Raw genomic sequence first — 14,625 nt, 5'->3', positions numbered from 1 at the left:
TGCCCAGGGACTGGTGGGGTCACCGTCCATGGAGACGTTGAAGAACCATGGTGATGTGGCACCGAGGGACGCGGTCAGTGGGCACGGTGGGATGGGTCGGGCGATCCTACAGCTCTTTTCCAACCTTTACGATTCTGTGATAAGCTGGGCTGACCCTCCAGCGCTGGGTGACGGAGCACGAGGACGCCTCACCCCAGCTCCCCTCGGGCCCCTCGGGGCGGGCGGCGCTGAGGAGGCGGAGAAGGAGGAGGAGCGGGGGGGGATCCTCGAGGCGGGGCCGGGGCGGACCGAAGGGGAGGCGGCTGTAAACAGGCCGGCGCTGGTTCTCTCCTCGCACTGCCAGGAGCCGCCGCCGCAGCCGGGCCGGGAGCAGCGAGACGCGGGGAGCGAGGCGAAGCGGGCGGGCGGCGAGAGCCCCGTCCCCTCCGGCACCGCAGAGAGAGGTACCGCTCCCGCCGGGCTGCAGCTCCGCGCTGCTCCCGCTTCTCTCGGAGGGCTCGGAGAAGGGGCCCTCCGCAAAGTCCTGACGGACCGACGAGGTGGATCGGCCACCTGCGGGCCTCCGGGGACGGAGGGAGAGAGCCGGCGCTGAGGTGGCAGTGAGGGGCGTGAGGGCAGCCGCCTCGCTCCGTTGCCTCCGCCGCGCTGGGAGCCGCGCGGCTGCTGTGGGGCGGCTGCGGGTGTGCGAGGCTCGGGCTGAGGTGCAGCATCCCCTCAGGGCAGGGTTCACGTGTTTCTCGGTGTTTGTGTTCCTGCGCTGTGTCGATGTCGGTGCTGTCACGGCTCTTGGCTGCGCCTTGGGACCTTGCGGTCGCATCCGTTGGACTCCTCCGAGTCGCTGCGTTGTTTCCATCGTCGGTTCAGGAATTGCAGGTTGTGAGGTAGCAAACCTCCAAGCCAAGCTTCTGAGCAAGCTTGATCTTAGCTGTCTGAGCGCCCCTAAAAACCCTTTCCTCGCTCTGTAGGCGTGCGGTCTCCGATCCAGCTTAAAGTCCAACCTAAAGGCAGTGCTGAGCCAGCTGTAATTGCCCTGTTATATGAGATGCACATGCAAGCTTTACATCAAAGTGAAACCATATGTATCAGCTCCACGTCCACCCTGCTACCCCGCACACAGCCGTGCCCTGTCCTCAGCTCACCCCGCTGATCCACTTTTCCCTCAGCCTGTCGGACACGGGTACGTGATTATTCCTGGACTTACCGGACTGGTTTAGTGGAGGATGTGAACTCAGCTCACCAGTGCTGCCTTGCCTTGTGTAAGAATGTTTTCAGCCTTCTACAAATGTTGTTCTGTTGACTCAGCGATAACGTTGTGCTCTCCTGGGTCCTTTTCCCTTTTCGGATTGTTAGCTGAACGATTGAGCTAATCTTTCGTGGTGCTCCTGTGGGACAGATGTACGGTGTTTTTCTATGAGTGGCAAAGTCCATAGCTTCAGCTGGTGTTGCCTCTTATAAACAGAACTGATTTCCCTTGTCCCCTTGCTCTGCCCTTTGTGGAGTGGGGAACTGGGCTGGGAAACGCACAGATGAGTATTGGCAAAAGGATTCTTTGTTCTGACTCAGTTCCTGGATTGTAGCAGAGCTACTCCAATGTTGACGTGGGCATCTTTGGGCTTGGAGGAGCAACTCACTGGTATTTTAGCCAAATTATATGTGTGGAAATAGACTGGAGATCTGTCTCTTTTAAGTCCTGAAAATGCTGGCTGCTTTTGGGTGCTGTTGTCATTGGTAGTTATTCCCATTGGGCTCAGCAGAGCTGCTGCTCTTGAGCTGTACTGTTCAGTGCAATTGCTTTCCACAAACATCCAGCCTGTGTCCTGGGAGCCTGTGTCCTGTTCTCTTCTGCAGACTTGGATAACTTTCTGTAGCTTTCACTTGAAAGGCCCTACTTTTCCCCCCAGAAATATATTGTGTCTATCCCACCAAACTGCATCAATTAACTGGATCATCTTGAAACTGGATGATCTTTAAGGTCCCTTCCAACCCAAGCCATTCTATGGCTCTATGATTCTACCTGTGGTGTTTGTTTTTTTTTTAAGCATGTCTTCTCCTGCATGGGGGAACATCACTCAATTCGATGGGCATGGAGAAGCTCAGGTAGAGAGGAGGTTTAGGTTAGATAGAAAGAGGAAGATTTTCACACAGAGGGTGGTGATGCACTGGAACAGGTTGCCCAAGGAGGCTGTGGATGCCCCATCCCTGGAGGCATCCAAGGCCAGGCTGGATGTGGCTCTGGGCAGCCTGGTCTGCTGGTTGGTGACCCTGCACATAGCAGGGAGTTGAAACCAGATGATCCTTGTGGTCCTTTTCAGCCCAGGCCATTCTGTGAGTCTATGACAGTGAGTGTTTACCCTTTGGTCTAAAAGATGTGAGTCCTGCTCTTGCATTGATCTCTACCTCAGACAAGTAGGATGATTTGGGTTTTTTTGCAGTTCTCCACCTGCAAAAGATTCCTCCCCATCTCTACCACTGAAGGACGGATATTTCTACACTTGATGTTTTTCTGCTGCTTGCTGCAGGAGTAAAGCTGCCTGTCCTCTAAACCCCAGCACCTGGTTTATATCGCTTCGTATTTTTTTAATAAATAAATAATATTAATTAATTAATAATATAAATAATATAATAAATTAATAATCGTACTAACGAAGTCTAACACTCTCCATCAGTTTTCTGCTGGCCCAAATGAAGGTCTGAGGAGAATGGCGATGCTGACTTCTGAACTACGTAGCTTTACTTAGTTTGTGTGATTGAATTACACCAAAAGGAGCTAGAAGTCATTTTCTCTGTTTCTTTGACCAATATTAAAGTACAGTATTTCACAACTCTAACTTCTGTCTCCTTCTCTTAGTAACCATAATTAACAGACCAGAAAATGGAAAAAATGTAGAAATGCCATTCCCAGTGGCTCCAAGCATCAGTTCTCTTTAGAAGTTCATGAAGTCAGGTCTATGGAAATTAAATAACTGAGATTTTTGCTTCTGCTGATGAGCTAAAAAGTTGTGTCAAAGTGGTAAATAATGAAGAAGTACAAAAATTACCTCTTGGAAATGAAGTGGGTTGGGAACAAACTTGAACTCTTATTTCCTAACAGTGTCTAAACCATCTGTCTTAAGGGTTCTGCCCTGCTCTGGTGCAGGGTTCACTGTAGCACAGCAGTCGTACAGAAGAGTGACAGTCCCCCATTGGGAGCCAGTTGGTGCAGCATGGGATGAGCAGTCTGATGAATGGCTTTGTACGAACCTGAGCTCGAGCCCCTCTGCGTCTCAGTTGCATTTCTGTATGCTTCACCTCCCATTTGTACTCTTTCTGTGAGTCTGGGTACACTGTAATAAAGCCTCTGGGCAGCAGTGTGCCCAGATGGCCAAGAAGACCAGAGCCATCCTGTCTTGCACCAGCAGTAGAGCAGCCAGCAGCAGCAGGGAGGTGATCGTCCTTCTGTAGTGTCACTGGTGAGGCTGCACCTTGAGTGTTGCGTTCTGTTTTGGTCTCCTCATTACCAGGCAGATGTTGAGGCCCTGGAGGGTGTCCAGAGAAGGGTAGTGGAGCTGTGAGGGGTCTGGAGCACGAGTTTGCAGAGTGGCTTAGGGTACTGGGATGGGTCAGTCTGGAGAAGGCTCAGGAGAGACCTTATTATACTCTACAACCCCCTGAAAGGAGGTTGAAGCAAGGTAGGGGTTGGCCTCTTCTCCCACCTAGCAGCAATAGGGTGAGAGGTGATGGCTTTAAGTTGTGTCAGGGGAGTTTCAGACTGAATATTAGGAAACATTTCTTCTCAGAAAAGAGGTTGGACATTGGAGTGGGCATTGCCCAGGGTGATGGTGGAGTCACTGTCCCTGGAGATGTTCAAGAACTGTGGAGATGTGGCACTGAGGGGCATGGTTAATGGGGATGGGTTGGTGTGGGTTGGGCTTGGGCTTGGTGATCTTAGAGCTCTTTTCCAACCTTAATGATACTATAGTTCTCTGGAGGTTTAATTTAAAGCATGCAATTGTCTTTTCTGAAGTAAGATATCATCGCTGGAGTGATGTGAGGTGTGTGCTTTTGTGGATTTGATGGCACTGATCAGAGCATGCCTATCATATCACCACAATGTGTGTGTGCATATTGCATCCTTATGGCATGCTGGTTGTAAGGATGGATGCGGCAGGGAGTGTTGTGTGGCTGAGAAAGGCCTGGGTTGCTCTGAAGGTAATGAGATACTAGTAAAACCTTACAGCAGGGGATAACAACATCCTTTGCTTTTCACACTGGAGTTTGGTCTCTGAGCTATTTCAGAGTGTGACTGCGCCATCATTTAAAGCTTTCTGCAAGTGTCAGTGAAACAACACTCCTATGGTTAGTGTGCTTTCAGATAGCTCAGAATTACAGTGTCTGGGAACTCGGTGGGTTTGAGGGAAACAGATTTTGCAGCCTTGGAGTGGTGCTGTACAGAGCTTTGGTTGTTGAGTGTTCCATCTGCAGAGCCTGTTTCCACATCGTCCTCGGGGACAATTTTTATCTCACTTCTGAGGAGGTCAGATGGAGAGAGCTGGAGGCCACGGAGCAGATAGGGGGCAGAACAGAGGTTGCAGTGAGCATTTCAATGTCCAGGGAGCTGCACTGAATGTAAACAAGGCTCATTTCAGTTTGTGGGGAGTCTTTGGTTTTGATCACTCACATCTTCTATCCAACAGATCTTTCAAGGGCTGCAAGATCTTTATAGCGGCTTGAGAATTTTGTTAAAATCTGCGAGTTCAAAGGCAGGAACTACCCTGTAATAAATAATAAAATATTTGCTTTCCTGGCCGTCGAAGTAGAGAACTAAATAAAGGTAGATCAGCTCTGAACAATGGATGGTTATTTACTCTTTTCTGCGTAGCTCATTATTCTGCATAACGTGTGTTGGTTTTCTGATTTTTATTTCAAGTGTGCTCTCCAGATTTAGCTGAATGGCATTTAGCAGCGTAGGTTGCTGGCATGCTTGGAATGACTCAGATATTGGATGGGATATGATGATGTTTGCACACTTGGAGGAGGGGAAATAAAAGCTTTGCTTTGGATCATTTCTGTTGTGAAACATCAACTCAAACTACCTTGTAGTTTAGGTATCCAGAAAATGCCTTGCACTGAGGTTGGCAGGAGTGCTGGCTTATTCCTGTGCTGGCTGTTGCATGGGAAAGAAGAGTGCTCTTTGCTTCTGTAATGCCTTGGTTCAGTTTAATTCCTGTTTCAGAGCAGGTGAGGAATGCTGGAACACTCAGCTTCTTCTCCAGAAGATCTTGTACAGGTGTAAGATACAGCTGCATGCTAACCTCATGTTTCTGTTGGACAAACAGACGTTTATTCTGAAGCTGAATGTAAAATTCTTCTGTCCCATAAGCATGCATGTTCCAGGATGTAGGTGTAACCTCTTGCTTTGATCTCCAGATTTCTTTCTCAAGCAATACTGTTTTTGGAATCAGTCACAGTTATGATCCCAGCGGATGCTGCCAGGAAGACACGCGTCGTTAACGTGTCTGGTAACCCTTTGGTTGAAATCCTGAGAGCCACAGACCCTTTCAGAAAGTCTGGGCTGCTGGAAGGAGTCTCCTTTGGCAGGGCAGTGGTTTCAGCAGCGAAACGACGTCAAGCTATTTTCACTGTGCTGTCTGTCTGCTTGCTTCCTCTCTTGTGTAAGCTCTTTCCAGTCCCATCGGGACGCAGTGCCACAGCTGACAGATGGCAGTTTAAGGCACTGCTGCTGGTGTAGAGGTTGGTCCTATTCTTGCTTATCTGCTGGTGGCCAAGAGATCCTGATTTGGGCTCCCAATCCCTGTCAGCAGATCGTTACTTATTTTTATAGGGTCGTTTTTCAGTTGGGACTTATCCCTTGCTCACCCTATGGCTCTCACTGCTGGTGAAAGAGCAGGGCTGTCCTTAATGACAGCAAACTTGGATGATTTTCCTGACACTGGAAAACTGTGCCTTCATGTGCTGTCGCACGTGTGCACACAAATTGGAGTGGATGTCTTTGCCTCTGATCACATCTTGTTCTCACGCTCCCTGCTTGCTTCCACAGACAGGCAGGACTGTGAGCTGGCTTCGTGTTTCCAGGGATGAGCTGGAAGAGCTGTATAAGGCACATGAGGAATCAAAGGCTCATAAGTCCTTCTTGCTGCTGAAGTTGGTAGTTCCAGCTCTAACCCTGAGATAAAGGTTAGAACTCCCAGACTTTAAGTTTGCAGTCTGCTGCTTGGGTTGTCTGATCTCATGCAATGCTATGTGCCGTTAATTAACACTTGCAGAAGCACAGTGCTTCCAATAGTATCATATGCCAAAATAAATGTCCTCTTTATTGTCACAGGGAGCTCACACTATTGCTGTAGTTATACAATAGCATCTGGTGTCTCTGATAGAGGCACTCTGATAAGTGGCTGAGTGTTACACAGTGGGCTTTAGGGTTAAGGACTGGATCATCGCTTTTTTTGCCTTCTGATTCCCATGGGATAAGATCTTGAATTGTGTGGTTCTATTGCCCTGCAGGGGGTCCAGAGTAAAGTCAGCTTTGTTCTCAATTGCTGACTGCCAGGGTTAAGCTGGGAGGAAGCACTGAAGGTTGTACAACTTGGGGATGAGATACAAGCTAGGTATTTCTGCATGAAGAGTTGGTGCAGGTGGGATTTTCCACAGGCTTACTGTGGACAAGCTGTGCTGGATAGGAGAGCAGTGTGTAACACTAAGCAGAATGATCTGTAAGGTCTTTTTGTTGTTAGACTCACAGGCATTTTGCTCTGAGCTTCTCAGAACATGAAAGGGATCCAGTCCTGAAGATATTTATGCATGAAAATATTCCAGGGAGGAACAGAGGAAGATCTGAGGAAAAAAGAGAGCTCTTCTGACTGCAGGGTGGAGTGTGAAGGAAGCAAAGTGCTAGGAATAATACAGACTCGCTAGATGGCCAAAAGGGGCCTTAGCAAGTTGTCTGATCTGACCTTCTGCCCCAAGGCTGGGTCACATCTATCCAAACTTTCCCAGCAGATGTTTGTCCAGTCCTTAAAAGCCCCTAGTGATGGGCTTTCCCCATTCTTCCTGGGTGATCCTTCGAAGTTCTTGTGTTGTTCTTAGCATTAGCAAGATTTTCCTAGTTTCTGACTTGGGTTTCTGTTGCTGCAGTTGAGAATTGCTGACCTCTTGCCCTTTTGTTATTGTACAAAAGGAGTTAAGTTCCCTCTCTGCAGGCTTTGTGCATAGGCCACAGCTGCAGCTGGGCTGAGACTGCCTTGGGCTGCAGTGTGCCTCTGGCACGAACCTATATGGAGCTGACAGACACATATGATGCCCATATGGAGACTTTGGGGCATGTTGGATGTGTTTGTTTTCTTTCTGGCATCTGCACAGATAACATGTTTTGTCATGAAAGGCTTCATGATGGGTTTGTGCCTCTACTCACTATTAAAGGGGAAAAAAGAAAAAGCACAGGCTTTTCTGGCTCAAATGCTGCCTTTTCCCCAAGGAAAAGGTCCCCAGGATCTTCACCAGCTATTCCAGAGCTGGATGAGGAAGGTCCTTGCCAGCTGCTATCACCAAGGCTTTCCCCGTGGTGAGCTGGGCTGCACTTTGGGCAATGTTGCTCTCCCGATCTGAGCTCCTGCTGTGCTTTATGAGTGACCTTCTGCAGTGGTCACACTGTGTACTTCTCATTTTGTAGGCAGTGTCTCTGTTTCTGTGTAGGATAAGGTTATCCTTGCGTCTGCAAAACTGTTCAAGTGTGGCTGTGCAGATCTTTCAGAGAGTACTCAAACATAAACTGTGACAGAAAATACAGTGGGTAAGCATTAGAACATTACTTGCTAAGGTAAACTGGTTGACGTATCAGATTGCCTTAAAGCAGTGATCAGACATTTCCTTGAAAGTGATTGTTGCTTGGTAATTGCAGGGCTAGGAAAATGATTCCAAACAGCTGTTGTCTGGCTCCATCACACATCAGAGGGCTATGTGGCCTTTCTGGGTGAATTTGGCTCTTGCTGCTTACAGGTGGATGGATGTCCACATTGCATGAAACACCTCAGTTTGCAGTTATTAGCCTTGCTGTATGCTGTGGCTGTATTTATTTTTTCAGGTTTTGTAGGCTTTGTTTTGCAGGATACTCAGAGGAAGGCAGCAGTTTCATTTGAACTGTGACGGAGGGCTTCACTTTCTGGAGTGCTTTTCTTAAGGGGGGGGGGGTTTCCTCTTTACTTTCCTCTGTAGGTTGTTGTAGGCATTTTCAATCTATCTATTAACACCTCTTGCACCTTTCAGTGGGAGACAGTAGAAAGCCTGTGAGAAAGGTATGTCTGCATAGAAAGAGTCTTCATCCAGAGACAAAGGAAGACTCAGCTCCACAATGAAGGCTGGTTTGTACAGGTCTGAAATCCTTCCTGGCATCAACTCGTGTTTATTGTGGTAGACAGAGCAGGTAGGGAGGAGCAGTCTGGGTTTTGTTTGCTTAAACTATTAGTGCATATCTTTTTTTTTTCTTTCTTTTTTGAACTCTCCTTAGTTTTCTTGCAGAGCTTTTCTGTGATAACACGTATAATGTGAGTCTCCAGTGTCTCATGTTCAGTTTCAAATAGCAGTGACAGCCCTACTGCTTGCTTTCTTTTTTCCTCCCTTAATTACAGATGAAGGGAACTTCAGTCATGTGGAAAGTATTTTATTGACAGCTTTTGAGTCTAAAGCACTTGTTAACACTGAGCAGGTGTATACAGTGCTGTAGGCTGTTGTGCAAAATCTTGTGTTCAGCGTTTCTTCATGATGATTTTGTTAGAACTGCTAGGAGTACTGTTAGAGTATCTTAGGTAGGATAGGATGTCTGGAGCTCTCTAATCCAACCTGTTGCTCCAAGCAAGTCCAAATGCAAAGGTGAGTTGCTTGTGACCTTCATCTATCCAGTTTTGGACCATTTCAGTCAAGCATGGCAAGTTAGTGTTGTGCTTAATGCTCTCATGGTGAAGAGTATTCACATCTTATGTGATCAGGATATCCCTTGCTGCAAAATGTGCAGCTTATCTCTTTTTGCTGTGTGTCATAAAGTCTCCTCCACCTTCTCTGTAACCCCCAGTTAGGCAGGTGAAGATGGAGATCAGATCCCTCCTTAGCTCCCATTTCTTTTCCAGTTTAAACAAGCCCATCTCCCTCATGCTCATCTCTTACTTTATGTATTCCAGTGATCAGAACATCACTGAGTTTGTCAGTGCCTTCTTGGGGAATGACTGTGTTCCGAGTGTATCCTCCAAAGAGAGGAACTGTGTCCCTAAGCTCCTGGCTATTGCCATTCCCAGTACAGCCCAGTATTTGCCTGGCTTTCATCGCTGCAGGGGCGCTCTGTTAATTCCTATTCACTGTCTGCCAGAATTCCCATGGGCCTTAGTGAAGAGCCAATAAGTCCCCAGTGTGTGTTGACGGTGTGTTTTCTTTGTCTCAGGTGTAGGACTTCACACTGGTATTTTTCAGTTTCGTGAGCTTTCTTCCAGCTTGCTGGGCAGTCCTGCCCTCCCAGCATGATGCAGTCCTTGAACTTGCTCCATCATTCAGGTCAAGAATGGACAGTGTTAGTGTGAGTGCTGGCTGTTTCTGAGGAGCACCATTCCTCAGAGGATGCCCGTTAATACTTCAGTCTGTTGGTTACCCCTTGACCTCAGTTCTCCAAACAAATGTTCACCACCTTCTGTTCTTCCCATAGCATCTGCATCTTTCTATCTATGGGGATAGGTTAAGTGTCTCTAGGATCTCTTTAACACTGCAGGCTAAAGTTTGCACTGATGCAAAAGTGGAACGTTGCCTTGCTATTGTACTCTGATTCTCTAAAATGGAAGAGCCTTTCCTGTAGTCTTGCTGTGTTGGAAGTCTCCCCATTTTTGCATTTCTACCTGTGATTTCTCTTTCGTAAGTATTTCTTCTTGTTAATGTTGGGCCAACATTTCAAATTTGGAAATTGGAACCTGTACCCCATAGTGCTTGTGCATCCTCCCAGCTTTCAATCATCTCTTGGTGTTAAGTCCATACATTCCAGTCAATCATCCAGATTGGTGATGAAAATATTGCGTGGCTCTTGTGCCTGTGCAAAACCCAGTGAGATAGCAAACTCTTGATAATTATGCTGCAAGAAATATGTTGTCAAGCAGCCATCTTACGATGATTACATCTAGATCATGTTTTCTTAGCTGGATCTTATGGGAATGTGACATGGAACAGCATAAGAGTGAATAAAGATTGCATATTGGAATATCCTTATCACTTCTGCACAAACATACACTTATTTTCCTGCTGATGTATATATCCTGCATTGCTCATAGGCTGTTTTTGAAGACAGAAGCTGATGAGATGCACCCACTGAAAGTTTAATTGTGGGAACCATTCCAGATTTATCAGGACTTTCATAACAGGACAGTGCCCATATCACAGCTCCGGGAGATCAAGAGGAAACAATCATGATGTGTTTATGGGTCCGAAACAAAATAAAACAATTACCTGGATCCAGTCTTCAAAGCAGCCTTTGAACGAATCCCAACCCTCTTTCTGCAAGGGCTGGAAAAATAAAGAACATGTCTAATCTGTCCCATCTATCAGCCAACTGTTATCTGTGCCTACGTGCTGTTACTCAGATCTCGTTAGCTGTCTAATTGGATAATAGACAGTGCACTTCACAACTACATAAGTATATTAAGCTTAATCTGCTTTGAGCAGGGAGGGGAAGTTGTGCTTGGTGACAAATGGACATGAGAAGCTGGACTGTGAGCAGCAGTGTAAATGCAGCCCTCTGTCCCCATCACTTCATTTCCTGGAGCTTTATGGGTGCGTTTACAGCATTTAGGTTGGAATTTGGGTCCCAGAGCAGAGAGCTGGGATGCTTTCAGACTTTGCTCACGTTAGCTGGTCCTAAAGCTTCTTCCAGTGCTTGAAGAAGATGCAGGGTTGACAGGATCAGAAAGCTTTCCCGGGGGTTGGCATGACCCATTCTATAAATGGAAGGAAGGTGCTGTGATGATGGAAATACACTTCCCTTTCCTTCAGAGAAAGTATATTTGCTCGATTTATCAGTTTTGAAAGTGGGTTGGCTGTCTTGAAAGCTGTAATTGAAACTGTTGGACTCTTGTGGAAGAGGTGTGTTTAGATTTTCCCAGCAGCCAGCTTCTTTACTGTGCAAGTATGAGCACATTTCATTGCTTGTCACCGCCTCTTATTCCTGGGAGAGCATGTTTCCCAAGGGACGTATTTCTGGGTGGAAGAACTGCATCTCCCAATGGGGGATCCTTCCCCAAAGGAATGTGATGGGGTCAATGAAACACGCTCTAGCCAAATGTTTCCTAGGTTCTCTTGGAAAGAAGGTTCTGACATAAGGCTCAAGTTAAGCCCAATTTAAGGCTTTGTGTCTTGCGTGAGGTGCTGAGGGCTCTTCATTTCCAGAGTGCTTGCCTTGCCTAGCGTGTGTCTTCAGATTTTCTTTTATTTTGAATGAAGGGAAAAGATTGTAGGGTAACTGTTCTGGTCCTTTTATGTGTAGGCAAACTCCCAAGCCATCACTTTATTTTGGATGGAGTAGGGAGTAGCTGTTGAGTGCAGAGGGGTTTGATGCTTATCCACAGTTAATTTAGTGCCTGGATTAAGAGCATGGTCAGCAGGGAAAAGGATCTTTTTTTCTGGAGGGTAATTCACATCTGAGCATCTAAACAGCTTGGAGACCTCTGGAGACAGGCTGTGTCCTTGTCTTCACTGCAGTCTGGCTGAGTTGCAGGTAAGTTCCCTCCTGTTGCTTCGTGTCTGGGCCAGAATTCATTCTGAGGCACACAGAAGAAATGAATTAGTGTGGTCTGTTAAGGACAGTCTCCCTAAAGCGTTAAGGTGGAGGCTGCATACTTTCTGTAGCAATATACAGTAATAATACTCTTCTCTCTCATCCTGATCTGCTGTTTATCGTGTTAAACTCCTATACTCAATCTGTCATCAACTTTGAGTTGGGCTTGACTTCAGCCTACACTTATTAAAGGGTGAAGAATATTCTGTCATATGCAGGGCATAAAGGAATTCAGACATGAAACTAGATGTTAAATCATCAATGACCTTATTTTCCCTATAGTTTTAGCTTGAAACAAATAATGGCATAGGCTGTTTTCCTCCTCCTGTGTTGGCATTATTGAGACATGCCCCAATGCTTTCAGAGCTGTTTGTCAGGACCACTATGGGGGTCCTGTCTGACCACTGCCTGCTGCAAATCAAACCCACATGCCTCCAAAGGAGAGCACCTGCTCAGTTGGTCATTAGTGTCTTTATTATTATTTCTTTTTTTTTTTTACAAAGCCTTTTGGAACCAAACCCAGACATGTATGTTTTCAGGGAGATGAGGTGGTGAGATGTGTGATGATGCTTAGTTCTTGTGGCTGACAACTCTCTTGACCAGCCTTCTTGCTGCAGAGGGATCCACGGTGCTCAGGGAGAGGGTGCACCAGCCCAGGTCTTCATTAGAACCACAGAATCATTAAGATTGGAAAAGAGTATTAAGGTGATCAAATCCAACCATCGACCCATCACCACCATGCCCACTAAAACCATGGCCCCCAGGCTCTCCCTGTTAAGGTAGTATTTCAAGTTTCTGAGCCTAGATCATAGAACATTGTACGCCTGGAGTCAAGGGCTGTGGTGGGCAGTTCTTTGGAAAGCTGTGCAAAGATCCTCGACAACAGTGGCCTCTATTTCAGAAAGGGACATTGTGAGCAGGGAGAAAAACTTTCAGATCACATGTACTCCAGTGAGTACTTTTCTTTCTATAGGAAGATTTGTTGGAGAATGTTAATTGAGTCCCTTTTGAAATGGAGGAGGCTTTGCTTCCTTCCCAAGTTTTCAAAACAAATTTTCCAAAGACAGAGCCTATGTTTCATTCAAGTGTAAATCCTTTCTCTTTAACCTGGAAGTTATCCCAGGGGAAAAAAAAACACCCCATCCATTCACTGCAGGACAGACCCTCATGGTTGTGGTGGAAAAAATGAAGTGGATCCAATTGTCCAAACAGGAAGGCAGTTCAGAAAAGACTTTGCTCAGTGTGAGGAGCTCTCAGTCGAGTTTAAATGCATCTCCTACAAACTCGACTTTATGTCTCTGTTGCTTCTGAAGCATCACACAATAGCTGAAGTGTGTGCTAAATTTAGAGATGACAATTTCTTCTTGCCGACATGCAGGCTCTGTGAGTTTCAGTGTGTCGGTACAGGAGGGATGCAGAGAGTGATCTGAAATTCATTGGCTCGTTATCTCTCCTGACTTCCACGTAGCTCGGTAGCCCCGTTGAGCATCTAGTGCTTTATACTAATTCTTTTTCATTTCAGGGCATTAGTCAAAATGCTTTCTTTGGCACAGTGAGGTGCTAATGCTGTTTTATATGCGCCGAAGTTGAAGTATGTTAGGGATGAGGCAAGCCACATTGAGCACAATGAGCTCTCGTCTGGATACACTGAAACTTCACTGTATTTTTAGCTGCTTTGTGGATAGGGCTGTAATTCTGTTGCCCTCATCATGTGAGAAGGCTGTGGGAGAGCAGATCAAACACAAGTGTCTCCATTCCCACTCGTTGCCGCTTTCCACATGATAAACCTTCCTGCTCTGTGGAAACCACTTCAGATCTAAAATACCTGTGTTTTTATCTGTCTTATTTGTTCCTTTCTGTGCAGTGCTTCATCTTAATTCTGTAAAGCGGTTTGTGAGGATTTAATGAAAAAGAGCAAAACCAAATTTCCCTTTGTTTCAGTAAAATGTCTTGATCGTTGCACAGGAGAAATGCTTTTGAGCTCAGATGTGTCAGGAGGGATGAAAGGCACCTTGCAGAGGGGGATAATCCATCACTCGTGCACGTCCCACAGCACTCGGGCTGCTGTTCCCTGCAGGGCATTCAGCAACCCCAGAGCACAAGAACTCAGCCAGAGGACAACGTTTCATCATCGGGCTTTGTTTTGATGTTTGCAGCAAGGTAGATACAACGCTAAACGTGTCACTGCTGTGTTCTCATTGCTTCCCTCTCCCACCCGTTGTCTTTTGCCAGCTGCTTCTGCTTTCTGCTCTGTTTGGTGTGCCTCCGTGTGAGCGCTCAGCAGGGAAATCCCTCAGCAGGGTGACTTGCTGCATTATTCATTACGTTCCCATGTAGGATATGGCAGTCACAGAATTTCTGCGAGTACATCGAGGTGACCTGAATGCAGACAGTGTTTGATGTCTGTGCTTTTGCACTGAAACATTAGGAACATCAGCACAGGGAGGTGGCATATGCAAATCCCACACTTCAAGGAGCATGGGGAAAAGCACCCTTCTTCTTCAAAGGAAGCCTCTGGTGGGTAAAAATCTCAGAAAAACATTGCCAGCCACAGCCTAGACTTCACTGAGATCTAAGAACACACTTCCCAGCCTGATTTCCCCTGCCTTGGGCTCTTGTCTGATGTGTGAGCGTGTCAGTGCAGAGAGCTGAATGGAGAAAGCTGTGTGTTACAGCATGCTGAGCCAGCCCTGCTCGTGTCTGCTGTCTCAGAGCTGGAGCACAGTTGTTTGCAAGTGATATTCCAGCAGAGCACAGCCTGAGATAAGTCCCCTGGAAACTGCTCCACCTGCAGAGACACAGATTTCCTGGATTCATGGCTGCCCTCCTGC

The 14,625-nt window shown here is 46.7% G+C and overlaps 1 protein-coding gene across 1 annotated transcript in view; it reads left to right on the top strand.

Annotated features, from left to right (window-relative positions):
- The first annotated feature begins 294 nt into the window (after positions 1 to 294).
- The window catches only part of SMOX (spermine oxidase), a 45,431-nt gene continuing 31,100 nt past the window's right edge, over positions 295 to 14,625 (top strand). The window contains exon 1 of the mRNA XM_048943651.1: positions 295 to 443. The gene's annotated coding sequence lies outside the window, so the exon portion shown is untranslated. The remainder of the gene's footprint in view (positions 444 to 14,625) is intronic.

This window comes from Lagopus muta, chromosome 4, assembly GCF_023343835.1.
Source record: "Lagopus muta isolate bLagMut1 chromosome 4, bLagMut1 primary, whole genome shotgun sequence".
NCBI classification, from domain to species: Eukaryota; Metazoa; Chordata; class Aves; order Galliformes; family Phasianidae; genus Lagopus; species Lagopus muta.
Note: the sequence above shows the minus strand (reverse complement) of the source record. Positions and strands in the feature narration are given on the sequence as shown.